Source organism: Heteronotia binoei, chromosome 4 (genome assembly GCF_032191835.1).
Source record: "Heteronotia binoei isolate CCM8104 ecotype False Entrance Well chromosome 4, APGP_CSIRO_Hbin_v1, whole genome shotgun sequence".
In the NCBI taxonomy this organism is placed as follows: Eukaryota; Metazoa; Chordata; class Lepidosauria; order Squamata; family Gekkonidae; genus Heteronotia; species Heteronotia binoei.
This window is the reverse complement of record NC_083226.1, coordinates 116241106-116261359: the sequence shown is the minus strand read 5'-3', so window position 1 is coordinate 116261359 and position 20254 is coordinate 116241106.

Sequence of the window (20254 nt, the reverse complement as noted above, 5' to 3'; positions counted from 1 at the left end):
CCTACCCCACCGAGGCGGGCTCAGGGCGGCTCACAACACAAAAAACTAACAAAATCAATTTAAATACATTAATAATACATTAATAATTATAATTATACAATAAAATACATAAAATACTTATAAAATACATAAAAACTCGTAAAACTCACTTCAGTATGTACTATGCTACCTTCCTTAAGAGGGATCTGAAAGGGGCCCAATGACCACACAAATTTTGAGGGAAAGCATGTAAGCAATAATCCACCAAAGCAATTCCTGTTCCTTCCCTTTCCATTCAGGCAGACACCTTGCAGAAGGAATCCGCTAAAGCACATTACTTTGGATGTGTAAGGAAAATGATCTAAGGCACCAGTGAAGGTGGTACAACACAGAGATTTACCAGTCCACCAGCTTGTATAGTGGGCCAGCATCCTGCCTACCTGGCTGCAGCTTCTTAAATAGCTACAGCCTCAGTTCACATTATGGGGTTTTTTTCCTCCCAGAACCTTACTAGCCCATTGATCAGATTGTGATTATGAGTATTTAACTGGGGAATCCACTCCTAGGAACACAGAATGTGAATCAGATCAAAAGTACATCACAAAGAAAGCTTTGCCCCACTGGGACCTCCATGTACTGATGGGGTACTCAAAAGCACCCCACTAATGAAAACAGTGCTCTCCTAGAACCATTTCAGATCCAAAAAATGCCATGAGAGACAAGGCATAGGTTCCTTCTGGCCATGGGCCCTGGTCCCAACCAGAATTGAACATCGTGGACCTGAAAATTAATATAAGAACATAAGAGAAGCCATGTTGGATCAGGCCAATGGCCCATCCAGTCCAACAATCTGTCACACAATGGCCAAAAAAATTACACACACACACACACACACTGTGGCTAATAGTCACTGATGAACCTCTGCTCCATATTTTTATCTAACCCCCTCTTGAAGCTGGCTATGTTTGTAGCCGCCACCACGTCCTGTGGCAGTGAATTCCACAAGTTAATCACCCTTTGGCTGAAGAAGTAATTCCTTTTATCTGTTTTACCAATTCTCAACCAAATATCTTACTGACAGTCCTCATTATGGATATGGACATCCTCAAAATGTCCCTGGATTGGGTGAAGAGTCGCATTCTGAAGTGCCACATTTCCCAGGTGTGCATGGGCCCAATTTGAATTGTGATGGGGTCGTGAGTCAGTAGTAAAGCATGCATGATATGAAAGACCTCAGCCTAAAACCATGGAAAGCTGTTGCAAGTTGGAGTAGATAATGCTGATCTTGATAGATATATGGTCTGATTCAGTATAAGACAGTCTCATGAGTGACTGTTGTACATAGAGAGAGAAAGGGAATAGATTCCCCTTGTACCATTTCCCCAATCTGAAATGGTCCTGGGTGTGCTATTTTCTCCATCTACATGTAACTCAAGTACACATTTGCTCCTGAAATCTATGTGTAGCTCAAGTATACATGCAGTTCCCAGCAGGACAAATAATGCCACCTTGGGCTGTATCATGGCATGAACATGGTGTGGAAGGTCTAAAGCCACCACGTACTAGAGTCCCAGTTTGAAGTGGGCCTGAATGCATCTAGGAAGTATAGCACTTCAGCACACACATCTCTCCACCTGACCTGGGGGTCATCCCCAAGAAAAACATAACATGTAATTAGGCCAGTATCAGTATTAGGCTCCAGGTGTTGATGGAAAGAGAAGAAAAGGAGGGGAGAAAGAGGGAAAAGTGAAGGGATGTCATTCCTATTGGGGATGATGATGATAGTGGATTTATATCCTGCCCTCCACTCTGAATCTCAGAGCGGCTCACAACCTCCTTTATCTTCCTCTTCCACAACAAACACCCTGTGAGGTAGGTGTACTGAGAGAGCTCTCCCAGAAGCTGCCCTTTCAAGGACAGCTCTGAGAGAGGTATGGCTGACCCAAGGCCATTCCAGCAGCTGCAAGTGGAGGAGTGGTGAATCAAACCTGGTTCTCCCAGATAAGAGTCTGCACACTTAACTACTACACCAAACTGAACAATTGTAATATAATGTAATTTCATTTAAAATGAAAGAACACAAAATGGAATAAAAATGTGTATCTTGATGTATAGATGTTTTGGAAGCTAAAATTAGTTTGATTTTTACTTTAATTTGGAATCATGTTTGTAACCTTATATAAAGAGTGGGACAGACGGGGTAGAAAATATTTAAATTTTTATTATCACAATAAGTGAACATGAAGATTATAAAAAGAAGAAAGCATCAGAACTTTCCTGCAAATGAAAGAAGGCGCATCAAAATATGATATTTTTCTTTCCCCTTAAGTGCTATGTCAACTGTTGGAGTGAGTGTTGCAGCATACCTGGACACTGGGGGTCACTGCATCACTCTGTGTATAGATATTATCTCCTTGAATGGAATGCTTCTCTTTGTCTTAACTTGGGAGCTGCCCTTTGACTCTTCCTCTCTCTTTATCCTCTATTCCTGCCCATGGCTTTCCATGGAGACACATGTCTCTGCAGATACAATGACCTCTTACTCCCACACACATTATGCCAGACAAGCTGGCCATTTGTGATAAGGAAAGTACTGTCTAGATTAAGGTTCTCTCCTTTCAACCACAACCTGAATGTGAACTGGATCCACATGAATAAATACATTTACCTTTTTGCAGTATACTTCTTGGGAAGTATTTACTGCACTCAGTACCATGCTTCTATGTCTGGGAAAACTGCTATATTAACCAAATATCCCAATACAAACTAGGTGTTCTCACTATGAAGGAAACAAGGATGAGACTAAGTTGCTTCTTCTAACTTTCCCTGATATATGCTTTTCTTTTACTGCTACCTAATGTTAAGTCTAGTCAGTGTCAGAAGCCTAATACAGGCCTGTCTGTTATGAGTCTATCTAGTTCTCAGACTTGTGGCGGCGGGGGGGGGGGGGATCACCATATAGGACTGCACTTTTTAAGAGGCTTAGAAGTGCTGAACCAACAACTAAAGGACTGTAAAGGATTGATTTTTCAAAGAGCCAGAGAGCCTTGAGTGACTGCTGCTCTAAGCAATCTGATTGGTTAGCATCAGCTAAGCAGAAAAGTCTTGAGAGAGCTGGATACTGAGGAAATTCAGTCAGATTTCTACCTTAACTGAGAAGACACATGTTCTAAGACCATCTGAGAGCAGTCCTGACAGGAAAAGGGTTTAGTGCTGACAAAGTCAGATTTCAGCCTTAACTGAATGCAGTCTTAATACAGAGAACTGGGGGAAAGTTTGGCAAGGAAGGTTGGGTAGTAGAGAAGACTACCAAAAGAGCCAAAACAAAGGGGATGTTGTGATTAGAAACTGCCTGCAGAGACCTTAAAAGGTAGTCAAGTAAAACTCAAGATGAGTACTATGTTCCAAGAATACTGGGAAAAGGGTAGCAGCCTTCTGGACACCATAAGAGTAAGCATGACTTGAGTCAAAATGACTCAAAGGTCGTTTTCGCACTCACCTTAATCAGCAGCGACGACCCTCTTCACCGCGCAGGATCTGCGCGGATTTCGCACTAATTGCCGCGGAGCACCCAGAAGAGCCGGAAAGTCCCGGCGCTTTTGCGGCGCAAACGAAAACTGGTTTTTGGTGGTTTCCGTTTGCGCCGCAAAAGCGCCGGGACTTTCCGGCTCTTCTGGGTGCTCCACGGCAATTAGTGCGAAATCCGCGCAGATCCTGCGCGGTGAAGAGGGTCGTCGCTGCTGATTAAGGTGAGTGCGAAAACGACCAAAGTGAACTAGAGTGTTTGGGGAAACACCGGAACAAAAGCCTCTCTCAATATAAAGATCTAAGTAACTGTGAATAAATTAAGTACCTCTCATTAGCCTGATATATAAGATTAAAAGTCTGTGCTGGTACTAGTTTTACCTATAATTTCAACCCCTGATTTCACCTGATCTTTCCCTTTGATGTTAAATATTTTTTGTTATTTTTTTTAACTTTAAAAGCATCTCAAGTGCTATTTTCAATAGTTTATGTTAAAGGGAAATCCTATCCCTTTCCTCAGGTTATTGGGCTGAGCAAATAGTCAAAGTATATCCTGCTGACAGGGTGGGACAGCCAAAATTTCTTCTAAGGAAAAAGAAAACACTTTACCAGCGCTGCCCAGTCAGTGAGGGGACAAAAAAAAAAAAACAGAGGGAAAATCTAGCCTCTGAAGGATGGAAGTGGATGGGGTGTATCACACCATCTTTCCGGCAATAAATAAAAAAACCTGTAAACCAATCCATGGCATGGCTGAAATATCATCAGTATATGAGAAGAAATTTGTGGTGGTATCATCCAGCTCAAAGGTTTTCAGATCAGATGCATTTCTCCTTGAGGCTTTCTTCTGCAGAAAAGTGTTGCTTCCTTTGCTAGAGGGTATAATTTGAAAGACTGCATTTTTGTTCCTTAATGGCTTATAGCCACCAATATTATCTTAGTTTCTCAACCTACATTTCTGCAAATGATAAAAAATGCATTTCTCCTTAACTAGGTCTAATTACACTTTCTATTAGAGGGTTTTAAAAAAACTTTTCTATTCATGTGGACTTTGCAATTTCATAACATGCGAAAGTGCCAAGCTAGCTGAAAAGCCACTATTTAATTTTTTTAAAAAAATTCAAACAATAAATCAGCTATAAAACCATATATAAATATTTATTTTTTTCAAAGGTCAAGAGATAAAAATAGGTATATGCCTATTCATTATTTGCTTGGAAAGAAATGGTGTACTTCTATCATCAGTTGTAGTAACGTGATATGCTGTTCGGCAGCCCAATCTTATAAAACTCTAGCTGCCAGGGCAGCATGTGACAGGATTGTACCATAAAAGATACTCTGGAAGTACTGCCCAATCTCTATTACTGCTGTTGAACATTTCCTGCTCACAGATGTTGTTTGAAGGTTCTCTTGCACACTGATGGTGCTGTGTAAATGTTAAATAAGTAACAGCAAACTGTCACATTTGCTCATGGTATCAGTTTACAACCTATCTTAAAATACACACACACATTGAGTCAGATTGAATGTTTTGGTGAATAGGATGACTTTAAGGAAACAATTTTTATCAACTGTTTTATTTATTTTTTTAATCTCCCTTCTTCCAGTTGCTTCCTAAAGAGCTGCTGCTGAAGGTTGAGGGATTCACCAGAACTGTAGCATCCTCTGATGTATGCTGAGCAGGGATGAATCTGAGAATCCTGCTTCCAGTTCACCCTTCAATCTAGCTTTGTAAGCAGGACAGGAATTAAATTAATAGTTCAGGTAGTCATTGAAGAGATGCAATGATAGAGAATGCTTTACCTATTAAATTACTTTTTGTCGTGCAGCTCTTAAACTTTAAGGAACAGAAACCTTGCCAAGAAAAAAAATGTGACAACTTTTAGTTAAGCTGTTTATTTTTATTGAAGTCAATTAGACAAAGCTGGTTTAAGAGCAGGAATTCTAATGTAAGTGTTTTATGGATCACAGCCAGGTACACTTTTGCAGGTTTAAGTGCATTTAAGCTGCTTTGAGTGGTATGTGAATCACATCCAGGAAGAGAAAGAATATGGTCAATGAAACTAGATTATAAAATACGTTGATTCTAAAATTAATCATCACTTCTTCTAAAAGTGCCCACAGAAGTGTTAAGAAGCTGGTTTTACCAAGTATTGATGTACTTGACTAGATAATCAAAATCATTAAAGATAAAAACATTCCCTTGCCTTGAACAATGCTTTCCCGGCTTCCTACTGTCATCATCATAATTCATTTACGGTGTGAACCAAATGGCACTTAAAAGTATTCTTGAACAGGAAATCCCAATCCTCTTGATACTATATTTCTTTATGTACTTGTTTTAGAAGGCCATATTTTAAGGGGCTATGGTTTTGAATTAAAGACATAGTTCTTAGGCTGGATTCCAGGACATCCTTCCACTAAGTGAACAATTTTTCTCCAGTGAAGGAGAGCTTCCTCCAACCTCTTTGTTGTTGTTGCTTGAGGAAGACTCCTCACTTAGTGGAAGGGAATTCTTGAATCCACTCCAAATTCCTTCCTTCTTAATCTTAATATATCCTTCCAACACACAAAAGCACTTTATGGGTTCCTGGCTATGACTCAGAAATTCCCATGTGCCGTCAAAGTGCTTCAGTACACACCCCAGATCTGTCCTGACTTCCATTTTCAACTTCAGCTTCCTGGCTGCATCTGAAGCTGTGATGGAGACTTTTAGAGTAACTTTTCCTTTTTTTTTCTGTTTTATTTTCCAGTTAAATCCAGTCTGTGAGTCCTCTAGGTACCTTATAAGATGCACAAACAAATGTATTTATTTATTTATTTATTTATTTATTTATTTATTTATTTCATTTATATCCCGCCCTCCCCCACCTTGGCAGGCTCAGGGCGGCTAACAACAATCCATAAAAACACACCATAATAAATAAAACATTAGAATTACAATATAGCGAGCGAACAGGATGCACATTGATTTATTTGTTCCTTGCCACAAATAACTCAAAGCATCTTACAAAGAAACACTAAAATACAATTTAGGCAACTGAAGAAAAAAATATACAGTACAACTCCTGAACTGGTCCTGGATCTACTGAGCCAGATCAATCAGTCACAAGCTGCAATAAAAATCATGAATAAAAAGCCAAGATCCAAGAGCCCTTTAGTTGTGGTCCTATGGCTAGCATCAAAACATTTGTATTCAGATTTAGATAACAAAAATGGAAACAACAGCTCTGCCCAGATCTCATTCAAGTGAAAGCTGTGTTCCCAAGATTTCCTTCCTCATGCCATTTATCTACATGGCTTTTATCTGTGCATTTTTGCCATGCATTTCTAGCTTTCAGGAGCAACTAGTTGCACATGGATACTATTCTGTTGCATGAGTATGATTAGACTACTGTTCCATAAGTCATGCTTCACTGGGGTGGTCAAATATATTTGAGGATTGAGTTGGATGCATTCTATTTTGATTTGGGGTATTAGCAAAAGAGACAGAGCTTTGCAAGAAGAGTATAACTAGCAAGATAGAGAAGGTAGAGAAAGAAGTACTTTTTTTCCTTTCTCATAATATGAGAACTCATGGGCACTCAATGAAATTGCTGAGCTGGCAGGTTAGAATGGATAATTCTTCACCCATAAGAACATAGGAGAAGCCACGTTGGATCAGGCCAATGGCCCATCCAGTCCAACACTCTGTGTCACACAGTGGCCAAAATTTTTATACACAAACACACACTGTGGCTAGTACCACTGATGGACCTCTGCTCCATACTTTTATCTAACCCCCTCTTGAAGCTGGCTATGCTTGTAGCTGCCACCACCTCCTGTGGCTGAATTCCACATCTTAATCACCCTTTGGGTGAAGAAGTACCTCCTTTTATCCGTTCTAACCCTACTGCTCAGCAATTTCATCGAATGCCCACGAGTTCTTGTATTGTGAGAAAGGGAGAAAAGTACTTCTTTCTCTACCTTCTCCATCCCATGCATAATCTTGTAAACCTCTATCATGTCACCCCGCAGTCAACGTTTCTCCAAGCTAAAGAGCCCCAAGCGTTTTAACCTTTCTTCATAGGGAAAGTGTTCCAAACCTTTAATCATTCTAGTTGCTCTTTTCTGCACTTTTTCCAATGCTATAATATCCTTTTTGAGGAGCGGTGACCAAATTGCACACAGTATTCCAAATGAGACAGGGGCATTATGATAGTGGCTGATTTGTTTTCAATTCCCTTCCTAATAATTCCCAGCATGGCATTGGCCTTTTTTATTGCAATCGCACACTGTCTTGACATTTTCAGTGAGTTATCTACCACGACCCCAAGATTTCTCTGTTGGCCAGTCTCTGCCAGTTCACACCCCATCAACTTGTATTTGTAGCTGGGATTCTTGGCCCCAATGTGCATTACTTGGCACTTGGCCACATTGAACCTCATCTGCCATGTTGACGCCCACTCATCCAGCCTCAACAGATCCCTTTGGAGTTCCTCACAATCCTCTCTGGTTCTCACCCAAAGAGTGATTAACACATGGAATTCACTGCCACAGGAGGTGGTGGCAGCTACAAGTATAGATGACTTCAAGAAGGGATTGGATTAAAAAATATGGAGCAGACGTCCATCAGTGGCTATTAGCCACAAGGTATAGATGGAACTCTTTGTCTGGGACAGTGATGCTCTATATTCTTAGTCCTTGGGGAAATAGCAGGAGGGCTTCTACTGTGGTGGCCCCACTGGTGGACCTCCTGATGGCACCTGGGTTTTGTTTTGCTTTTTTTGCCACTGCGTGACAGAGGACTGGATGGGCCATTGACCTGATCCAACATGGCTTCTCTTATGTTTTCATTTCCACCAGCATTTCTAGCAGCCATATAGCCAGGATTTGAAAAATTGGGGGGGGGGGGGGCTGATTTTTTCCAGGGGACACAGAATGGCTCCAACCTCCATGGCCTTCTCTCCTACCAGCACTGAGGAGGAAAGCTGCCAGCTTGCTGCCATACAGCCTCCCCCCTCCCCACAGCTGCCCCAAGGTGGGACAAGGGGGTGGGGTGGAAGGTGCCACCAAGTCGCAACTGATTTCTGGGGCAACAAGACCTCCAATTCAGATTTTTTCCTGTTCGAGGGCGAGCCAAGGCTGCCGAAACGCAGCTCCCACCCTCGCTCAGGTGGCCAGCGAGACCAGGCCAGAAAACCCCTGCAAGCGAACGTCACTTCTCCACTGATCCCCAGCCCTGGACTTCAGCCAGGACCTCCACTTGTGTGTGCCAGCCTACCCTACCCTGCCCTGTCTGCAATGGAGCCATCTGCCCCCTACCCCCGCCGCCCCACTTGAGGGCCAGAATGGCCTCTTCTTGCAGGTGCCCTCTAGCCCAATGTCAGCCCAATGTGGAGCTTAACTTTCAATCCTGGGCACTGTAAGTGCCCCATTGTTTCTGCTTGCTGAGGGGTCAGAGATTTCTTCCAGCCCCTAAGCAAGCAGAAGCAACTCGGAGCTTAACTTTCAGTCCTGGGCACTGAAAGTGCTCCGTTGTTTCTGCTTGCTGAGAGGTCAGAGATTTCTTCCAGCCCCTAAGCAAGCAGAAGCAACAGGGAGCTTAACTTTCAGTCCTGGGTGCTGAAAGTGCCCCGTAGTTTCTGCTTTCTGAGGGGTCAGAGATTTCTTCCAGCCCCTAAGCAAGCAGAAGCAACAGGGAGCTTAAATTTTAGTCCTGGGCTTCAAAAGTGCCCCATTGTTTCTGCTTGCTGAGGGGTCAGAGATTTCTTCCAGTCCCTAAGCAAGCAGGAGCAACAGGGAGCTTAACTTTCAGTTCTGGGCTCCGAAAGTACCCCGTTGTTTTTGCTTGCTGAGGGGTCAGAGAATTCTTCCGGCCCCTAAGCAAGCAGAAGCAACTGTGCATGATCACGTCACCTAAGCAAGCAGAAGCAGCAGTGTATGATGACAGCAGAATGGAGACGGATGCAGCCAAGGCACTGGGGGTTGGTTAGGGGCCCCAAGTCATGGGGTCTTGCCTAGCAGTCAGTGGGCTGTGCCTCCACAGGCCCCCTCATAGCTACGGGCCTGATTTCTAGGGATTTTCCCCTAGGATACTGTCCCGCCCAGCCTGGGCGAGGACTGCACGAGGGGGACCCCCCGCGCCTGCCAGCCATTCCCGGCCCCCGTCGCTGCCCCGAGAGCCTCCCACACCTTCCCAAGCCCCCACGGCAGCCCCACCCGTCACCTGGGCTGACGGGGCGCAAACAGCCACCCGAGCAACGTCTCCCAGCCAATGAGCCCGTCTCCGGGTCCGAGGAGCCTGGCCAGAGCGAGATGTCGGGAAGCAGGAGGGAGAAGCTGAGCCCAGCACTGGGCAGAGAGGATGAGAGCCGCCTGACCCGTGGCGGTGAGAGACGCCACACCCCAGCGCGCTGCAGGGGTCCAGGACGCCCGAGGCACGCCCAGGCAGCCCAGCCCCAGCTCGCCTCTCCCAAGCGTCTGGGGCTTTGAAGGGGGGGAGGAGCCAGAGAGGGGCGGAACACAGGAAGGGGGGGGATTGGGACGGGAGGATAAAGGGAAGGGAGGCAGGAGGTCAGGGAAGAAGCTGGCCGGTGCTTATTGAGGCTGCCTCGCGAGAGAGAGGGACAGGAGCCGCAGCACAGCCAGGAGGGGAACGGGGGCCTGTGGTGAAGTAACCCGGCTCCCACCCCCCTGTTTCTGAGACCTCCGGGGAACGCTCCAGAGTGCCCGGGAGGGGCGACGGTGGCACCGGGAGACCGGGAGTGGTGCCCAGGGTACAACAACGTGGTGGAGGATGCGGGCCCCCTCCCAAGCCTAAGACGGCCATGCCCCCATATTTCGGCCCCGCCCGGGTGGCACTCAAGTTGAGTGGCGACCCCACCCATCGAGCCGGAGTCCAGCGACTCGTCAACGGACGAAACGAGCGAGGACTCCGTGATAAACCTGGAACTGACGTCCGCTATGGACGCTAACCCCGCCCCCGTGGATTTGGCCCAATTTGGGCAGTGGCTCACAGACCACCAGGCACAGCTCCTACGGGAGGTCACCCAGCAGCAGACGGCGGCTCAAGCCACCCTCATGCGGAACCTCCACCAGGTGCTCCTGGCCCGCCTGGAGCCAGCAGGGCCAACACCATTTGGCACCGGAAGGAGCCCCTGGCCCCCTCTGACGAAGCTGGGAGTGGAGGACGATGTTGAGGCCTACCTGGAGGCGTTTGAGCGAGTGGCTGAGGCCACTCGTTGGCCCAAAGAGCAGTGGGCCTTTATTTTGGGACCCTACCTGACCGGGGAGGCCCAAGCTGCCATGAAAGCCCTGGAGTGGGCCCAGGCTGCGGATTATACAGTGCTCAAGGCAGGCATCCTAGACCGCCTGGAGATCACGCCCGAGGCCCACCGCCAGAAGCTGCGTTCCTGGTTTCCGACGGGGGAGACTCGACCACGCTCGGTGATAGCAACCCTCAAGGATGCCGCCACCCGTTGGCTCAGCCCCACCACCACCGACAGGCGGCGCATCGTGGAGCTGGTGGTAGTGGAGCAGCTGCTGCAGGTGTTGCCGCCGCGTACCCACCATTGGGTGGCCTGCTGGAAGCCAACCCGCTTCAGTGAGGTACAGGAGCTGTGGGAGAACTTTCAGGCCGCCGACCACCGCAGCCTGCCCCCCCCCCCGCGCGCGGAGTGCGGCAAGCCAGGGAAGGGCTTTCCCCAGCCCGGCAGACGGGCCGCCCCAGGAGCAACACCAGGAAAGGTGCCCGGGACCGGAGTCCGCGGAGGCCGGGCACGGCTGCTGCCGGCCCGCACCACGTCTGGGTGGTGGGGGCCCGGAGGACACCTGATGTTACCCAGACCGAGTCTGCGCCCTAGAGGCTGCGAGGGGGAGAAGAAGGGGCGCCCACCGCTGGAGGCCCGCCGCTCGGCGGGAGACGTAGGGCCCTGCTTCACCTGTGGGCAGTGGGGCCATCTCAAGTGAGAGTGCCCCCTGATGGAGTGCGACGTGAGCTGGGAAGAGTCCTGGCAGATGGCCGAGGTGGGGGCTCGCCCCCCCGGACAATTCCGGTGTCCTTGGGAGGGCAGGAACTGCAGGCCATAGTCGACAACGGCAGCTCACTGTCCATGATACGGGCCCACCTGGTGACCGCCCCGCTGCCTGTCATCCGCACCGCCGCCATCAAGTGCGTCCATGGGCACGTCAAAAGGAGCCCAGTAGTGTCCATCCCGCTGAAGTACTTGGGCCGCTACTGGAGCGTGCCGGTCGCCAAAGTAACCAGCCTGCCCTACCCAGTACTGCTCGGGCGGGATGCTCCGTGTTTTGGTGACGTAGTAGAGGCAGCAAACCCTGGCCAGCCGGGCCAGCCCGCCAGGGCCAGCTATGATGCCGCCTCCCCCACTGGGGAGACAGAGGATACTGACCCCGGGGAGGGCCCATCCACCGCAGAACATCCCACGATGGGCAGCCGAGAGATGTGGCTGGCGGACCCGCAGTTCGTGGAAGCTCAGGCTGAGGATGAGGAGTTGGAGGCGTTGCGGCGGCACGAAGCAGTCCAGGACGGGGTGGTCGTGGATGAGCGCTGGAGCCGGCGCCTGCCTCGGATCATCAGGGAAGAAGGCGTTTGGTTCAGAGAGGTAAAAGGGTGGCTGGGCCCCGGGAAACAGCTGTTGGTCCCTCACCGGTACAGGCCCGTGGTCCTGAAGGGCGCCCACGACCACCAATGGGCGGGCCACCAGGGGGTGAAGAGTACTCTGACCCGGGTGTTAGCCAACTTCTTCTGGCCTTCCGTAGTGCGGGAGGTCCAGGCCTACTGTCGCTCCTACGACATCTGCCAATGCCTCACATCTAGGGCAGAGCCGCAAGCCCCCCTAGCCCCCTTGCCAGTAGTGGGGGTTCCGTTCGAGCAGGTGACCATGGACTTTGTGGGGCCCCAACCCCGCACCCCTCAGGGGGCCCGCTACATCCTGGTCCTCATGGACTTCGCCACCTGTTATCCTGAGGCTATTCCCCTGCCCACCATGAAGAGTGCTGGCGTGGCCAGGGCCTTGATGCATTACTTCGCACATGTAGGGCTGCCCCGGGAGATACTCACAGACCGGGGCACACCCTTCACGGCGAGCCTCATGCGGCAGGTGTGCCAGACGCTGCACATCAAGCAGTTCTTCACCTCTGTCCACCACCCCCAAACTGATGGGCTGGTGGAGCAGATGAACCAGACCTTGAAGGCCATGCTGAGGAAGACAGAATACAACCACCCCACTGCCTGGGATCTCTATGTGGATCCGCTGGTCTTCGCCATCCAAGAGACGCCCCAAGCATCCCTGGGGTATTCCCCATTCAAGCTGTTGTATGGGAGGCAACCCTGGGGGATCCTGGGCCTGCTCGGAGAACAGTGGGTACAAGGCAGGGAAGGGCCAGAGGAGACCCCGGAGGAATACGTCAGACAGCTGCAGGAGCGCCTGGAAGATGTGCCATGGGAGGCCTGGGAGAACCTCACACAGGCCCAGGAAGCCCAGAAGAGGCGTTACGACAAGGACGCTAAGGCCCGGGGGTTCCAGGTGGGGGACGACATCCTGATCCACAGGGGAGCGATGGGCCAGAACCAAGGAGACCCGTGGCGGGGACCCTTCCAAGTCACTCGAGTCCTAGGTCCCCTGATGTACGAGGTCCAATGTGGGCCCGGGGCCCGCCAAAGGAAGACCCTCCACGTGAACAGCCTAAAGGCCTGGGTGCAGCGGGAGGCGGGGACTGAGCAGGGGCTCTTGGCCAAAGATCCGGGCAAGCTCCAGGATGGAACCCTGCCCTGGACGACTGTGGAGGGTGCCGGGGTAGGCTCGGTGTTGGACGCCGCTCTCACCCCCAGCCAGCGATGGCATCTGCAGAATGTCCTGGCAGAGTGCCCAACGGTGTTCTCCGACCAGCCGGGCTTGACCGCCCTGGTCAAGCACCATGTAGTAACCCCCGTAGGCCAGGTGGCTCACGCCCGTTGGAGGCCCGTGCCACAGAAGCGCTGGGACGTCATGGCCCGGGAGGTGGAGGAGATGTTGCGCCTCGACGTTATCGAACCATCACAGAGCGAGTGGCGCAGTCCAGTGGTCCTGGTGCCAAAGCCCGATGGCAGCGTGCGCTTCTGTGTGGACTATCGGGAGGTGAACAAACTGGCCAAATTCGATGCCTACCCGATGCCACGGGCGGATATCCTGATTGACCAGCTAGGGGAGGCCCGGTACCTCTCCGCCTTGGACCTCACCAAGGGCTATTGGCAGGTACCCATGCACCCGGCTGACAGGGAAAAGACCGCCTTTGCCACCCCACGAGGTTTGTTCCAATTCAAGCGCATGCCCTTTGGCTTGAATGGGGCTGTGGCCACGTTCCAACTGGTGGACAAGGCCCTGGCCCAGTGCGAGGGTTTCGCTTGGGCCTATATCGACGACATCATGGTGTGTAGCCCCACCTGGGAGGCCCACCTGCTCCACCTCCGCCAGGTGCTCCAAGCCCTGCAAGCCGCCGGGCTCCACGCCAACCCGCGAAAAAGCCGCCTCGGCTTCCAGGAGCTAAAAGCTAGGACAAACAGATTTAAGGACAGTTTCTATCCAAGTGCTGTGGTTAGGCTAAATGCAGGGTTATGAAGGATTATCTGTTTTAGATATATTTAAATGGTTTAAATGGTTTTAATGGTTTTATGAATGTTTATCTGTTTTAGATGTATTTAAATGGTTTTAATGGTTTAAATGGTTTAAATGGTTTTAGATGTATTTAAATGGTATGAATATGAATATGTGTGTTTGATGTGTTGGTATGTTTTGTGGAAGAGCACCTCATTTCGTTGCTCTCTTTTTGTTGAGAACAATGACAATACATTTATCTATCTATCTATCTAAAATATCTAGGATTCCTAGTGGGGAAGGGCCAACTCCCACCCCTACCAGAGAAGGTCGTCACCTTGGAACAACAGCCCCGCCCGCGCACCAAGAAGCAGTTACGGTGCTTCTTGGGATTAGCGGGCTACTACAGCAAGTTTATCCCCAACTTTGCGGCGGTGGCCACCCCATTGACGGACAGCCTGCGGAAGATGTGCCCGAACGTCCTCCAGTGGGGGCCAGCCCAGGATGCAGCGTTTGAGACACTGTGCACTAGCCTCTCCCGTGACCACATGCTGCGCAACCCGGACTTCTCCCAGCCCTTTGTGTTGCACACCGACACTTCGGGGACCGGTATCGGGATGGCCCTGCTCCAGGGGAGCCCCAGGGACGAACGCCCGGTGCTATTCATCAGCCGCAAGCTCCTGCCCGCTGAGCGGGCATACTCCACGGTAGAGAAGGAGGCCCTGGCGGTCAAGTGGGCCGTCGGGGCGTTGAAGTTCTACCTCACCAACAACCCCTTCCGGTTGGTGGTGGACCACGCCCCCCTGCTGTGGATGTCGAGAATGAAGGACTCCAGTGACCGTGTCCTTCATTGGTACACGTCTCTTCTCCCCTTTTCCTTCACAGTGCACCATCAAGCTGGGGCGGACCACCGCGTGGCTGACTACCTCTCCCGGATCTTCGAGGAGGAGGCTGAGGAGCAAGGGACACGGGGGGGGGGTGTCCCGCCCAGCCCGGGTGAGGACTGCACGAGGGGGATCCCCCGGCACCTGCCAGCCATTCCTGGCCCCCGTCGCTGCCCCGAGAGCCTCCCACACCTTCCCAAGCCCCCGCGGCGGCCCCACCTCTCACCTGGGCTGATGGGGCACCAAGAGCCACCCGAGCAACGTCTCCCAGCCGACGAGCCCGTCTCCGGGTCTGAGGAGCCTGGCCAGAGCGAGACGTCGGGGAGCAGGAGGGAGAAGCTGAGCCCAGCGCTGGGCAGAGAGGAGGAGAGCCGCCTGACCCGTGGCGGCGAGAGACGCCGCACCCCAGTGCGCTGCAGGGGTCCAGGACGCCCGAGGCACGCCCAGGCAGTCCAGCCCCGGCTCGCCTCTCCCGGGCGTCTGGGGCTTTGAAGGGGGGAGGAGCCAGAGAGGGGCGGAACACAGGAAGGGGGAGGATTGGGACAGGAAGATAAAGGGAAGGGAGGCAGGAGGTCAGGGAAGAAGCTGGCCGGTGCTTATTGAGGCTGCCTCGCGAGAGAGAGGGACAGGAGCCGCAGCACAGCCAGGAGGGGAACGGGGGCCTGTGGTGAAGTAACACGGCTCCCACCCCCCTGTTTCTGGGACCTCCGGGGAACGCCCCAGAGTGCCTGGGAGGGGCGATGGCAGTACCGGGAGACCGGGAGGGGTGCCCAGGGTGCGACAGATACTTTCAGAAATAAACCACTCCACATTGAAAGGAATGGATTTCTATTGAAAGAAAAAAGGAAATGCACACACACAAATGCACACTAAAAACATATAGACTAGCTAACAGAAATAGACTAGCTAACATATAGACTAGCTAACAGAAGGTGTGAGAATAGGAGGAGATTTTCTGAGAAAATTATAGTTACCAGTCCAGGAGAGCAGAGTCCATGGGAGAAAAACTGTGAAACAAACCAGTGTTTCACAGAGATAGAAGGAACTCAAATGGAGATGGGAGTGAAATGCAACTGGGTGTCCACAACACACCACGCACAGACTGAGAGAGGTGTGTTACAGTTATAGGACAAAATGCTGCCTTGGGGTATGGATTATGTGTGTCCCGCAAAACCAATATCTTGAACAGCTTTCCCAAAGTAAACAAAGACCTAGGGAGGCTCATGATAGTTTTGCATAAGTGTATTGAATGAGTTTGGCAGTGCTGATGTAGCAAAACTAAAGGTATTAATGTATTTTTGATTAGATTGCTAAATGTAATGTTTTCTCTGATGTCCCTTCGAGCATAGGATGGAAGAGGCTATCAGGCTGGATGAATACCCTATTAATTAGAGTAGTCAGGGGAAGCATGACCAGGTGTGATGAAGTCATGCCAGGGAAGGGTATTGTTTCCTGAGAAGCCCATTAATGAGATCAAGTATCTCTGTTTAGAGTGGGGAAAGATCTATTAGCAAGTGCATGACCCAGAGTCACCTTACCAGTATTCATTTTGTTTGTTTCAGCTCCATCTTGGATCCATTTTGGGTCAAGCTGTGAATTTGGGAGATGATATGGAATGAAGGGCATCCTGTACAAACTGTCCTTCTGCAGGAGGGGTCTGGCTGCTAACAGTATCATGCTCATAAAAGTACTTCCAAGTTAATCCATGCTTGCTCAGATACAGCATCAAGTTGCTCTGAAAAATGGGCCAGGATGAATATCATAGAATATTAACTAGAAACACTGAAGGAATCATGTACAGGATTATTATGTATGCAATGCAGAAATGAAGAGGCTGTCTTAAACTGATAAGGGTAGCAGCACTTTTTTGTGCCTCAAGGATAACACATCTGCAAGAAGCTACTGGTTCTGTTGATTGAGCTCAGTTACAAATGCTGTGACTATTAAGACAACATCAAAATGCCCTTAAGGAGAAATTGTAATTGAGAAATCAAAATAAAATTATTTATAATTGGGATTCATGTGAAAATTTACGTGAGTTTACAAAAGAGCATATCAACTTGGTTTCCAAAGAAGACTATAGATGCATAATGGTTTGAAAGTCAGAATCAGTAAAGTTGAAGGTAGCGGGAGATCACAGTGGGTCACAAAGCAAAACAAGGCTATTTTAACTATTCAAGCAAATGGTTTTGTGCTATCCAGTGCCCCATTTGCTTTTCAGCGTTTGCTTGATTTTGCTTTACTGCTTTTAAATAATAAAATAATGTCTGTGTCAAAGACAAGAAGTTTACAGAACCTTGTATATTTTCCTTGTGAGGTTATCCAGGAACTGGTGTGTGTGTGTGTGTGACTGAGACAGTGAAACCATCCAGTTCCAAACAATTTAAACAGAGGGACTGGAACCACTGTGACATTGTTCTGTCACCTTAGCTGGCATGCAATAGATTCAACATTCCACAGGGTGGATTTGAAAAAGGCATTAAGGTAATAAAATATCACAGAACAGTTCATAGGTTGGTGCAAGATAAATAAGTGTGAGGGAAGTTTTGAAGAAATAAGCATTTCTACTCCTTTTTTAAAACCAAGTAGACCCTTTCGGAATTTTTTTTTTAAAACAAGGTTACAGTAACATTTACTGACTGAACAAGATATATAGTTAGTCTTCTTTCATCCTGTTCGCATCACGGAATTGCTTATGGGTTGGTGAGTTTAAGGAGCACTCGTGTCATTGGTGTGGTGAGATCTTTATTTGTTTCATGCTTCTGTGCCAGAACATTGGCAAGAGATTTGAGAACATAGTGGCCCTGCCCTCCAATAATCCATTCCAATTTTTTAAAACACACCCACACCATCATTCTGTAATCTTGCCAGTCTTCTCTTTGGCATTTCCTTAATCAATAACAGTAATGGCTGCTTGTGCCACGCAGAAATACAAGCTTGCAAGTCAAACAAGGTTAATCTGGCTAGCTGCTTGAGCACTGCTGCTCATTTGATGACAGCTAGCTGGCGTCAGCTCAATTCAAGGCCCTGAATAGAAAACAAAATAAGCATTGTTGCCTGACCAGCCAAGGACCTTTTAAAGAATCTTGTTTGCAAAAGGGACCAGATATCAGACTTTCTGACAAAGTTGGCAATTTTTCTGGCTTTTTAGAGGATAATCGTCTGAAGGCAGCACCCCTGTACCAACTTGGTTGGAAGCTGGCCAGCCAAGGGAGCTACCCAGCAACATGTCAAGGCCTCAGCCATGCCTAAAGGATCCTGGGGACATGGCAACAGTAAAGGAGGCAGGGTGGGACATAGTCCAATAAAAGAAAACCCAGAAAGGGAGGACGGATCCAGGCGACAGCACCTGGTGGGGTAGAAAAGGGGATAGGCAGTTCCAATCTCAACAGGTCTAAGCAGTCTGGAAGTAAGCCCCTTTAGAGGAGGCCAGGGAATGGAGCAGTGTGCCCAGACCCTGGAGGAAGCCCCATTGGCCCTGACAGTCTTCAGGGCCTAGCCCCTGGAATGGAGGGAAACAGAGAGGTTAGGGCTGTTCTCCCTTCCACAGGGAACCTTTCAAAAGGCTGACCTGAAAAGGGCCAAGGAGGAAGAGCCAGGCAATGTCTCAGACTGCAAGGCAGCCTGAGAAGAAGTAACAGGGTGTGAACAAACCACTCTCTTCCTTCAGGTAACTGGAAAAGGGGAAGCTGGAGGGTGCTACTTACCTGGACTCTGTCCCAGTGACACAGGATGTTTTTACACTGACAGTTTGTGACTCTCTATCACCGCATTGGAAACTCACCTTTTACATTACCTAATGTTCTCACAACTGTTTTGCATCGTTGCTGCCCGAAGCATCTACATTTGTTTAGGTGAGATGAGTTCTGGTGCTGCTGCTACAATGTTTTTCTCAAAACTAGTTTTGATCTGGTCATTTCTCTACAGGCATTTCAAACTTGTATTGTAGAAGTGTTCATGCGTTTTAAAAGACTCCTCCAAAAGCCACAAGGTGCAGTAATTTACATGAGAACTGACAGCACTTGAAATTTTTACATATCATTGCTTGCCTCATCTTGTAATTTAAATTTGTATTGTTTTTGCAGTATTGACACGATTTCCAAGCAATCGTATACATTTAACTAAGCACTGGTATTCCATCTGCCCTCTGATCAGAGACCCACCCCCCTCCAATTGAAACACTTTCAGCAGGAAATATAGAAGTTTGGCTACGCAAAATGAGCACAGCATTCCACCAATGTAAAAGGAAAATAATTAAAGCGGAACGGTGGCAGGCAATTTGAAGACTCTTAAACTCTGGATCAAACTGAATGTAAAAACACCCATAGAAAGCTGACAGACAATAGAATTGATTTCAAACTGAAGTAGCAAAGGATGTCATAGAAAATACAGGTCTTGGACTGGTGGGAGTCAGTCTAAATATGGTGTTCATAGATTTGGGGTATGTTTTCCACCATCCTAAATTTGCACTGAATCATTTCAGCCATTCTGAGAAATCTTATATGATGCTTTACTTCTATCTAAATTATTCAGATCCTAGGAAAAGGGGGATTATTCAGATCCTGGAGCAAGGGAGAGAGCTCAATTCTACAGACAACAGCATTAGTGGTTTCTTGTGCCACACAGAGAAATGCTAATTTGCAATTTAGATTTTAAGGTTACTCTGACCAGCTGAAGTGATAGAGCCTTCTTGATGCTACCTAAGCAGAATGCAATAAATTCTTGCTCCTGCATCTATTTTCAGTGTTAAGGCAAAGCAGGAAAAAGGAAAGAATGAGGATAGAGAGGAGGAAAGGAAGGAAAAGAAGGGGAATTGAGGAATCTCTCTGCTAGCTGTATAAGATCCAAACTGTGCTTATGTTTTCCCTTACTATGTTAAAACCTGATATAGCCAGAGTGTTGTGTCTTGCAATTTGGTCCCTGAATTCACAACACAGCGCCTGTGCGTGCGTGCAGAGGTGACCAGTGGGAGACCACAGGTCACCGGATGTAAAGACGTAAATACCCTCCGCCTATGAAGATCTGTGGCAGCAAGTTTAACTGGCCAGGATTGGACCTGGCCAGGTAAGAGGGTTGTTCCGGGAGATGTATGTAATCAGGGACCTGGCCCCGCCATGTTCTCTTTGTGATTTACTCGTTAATAAAGCATGTTGCCTTCTACAAGTCTTGTAACTCAGTACATTACACTGGTGACAAAGGTGGGATCCTAGCCAGGTAGTTCCCCCATCGGGAAATTGCCAACCTGGCCGGAGATGAAGAAGGCACGCAGGCCAGGGAGGCAGAAATGCCTGCTGC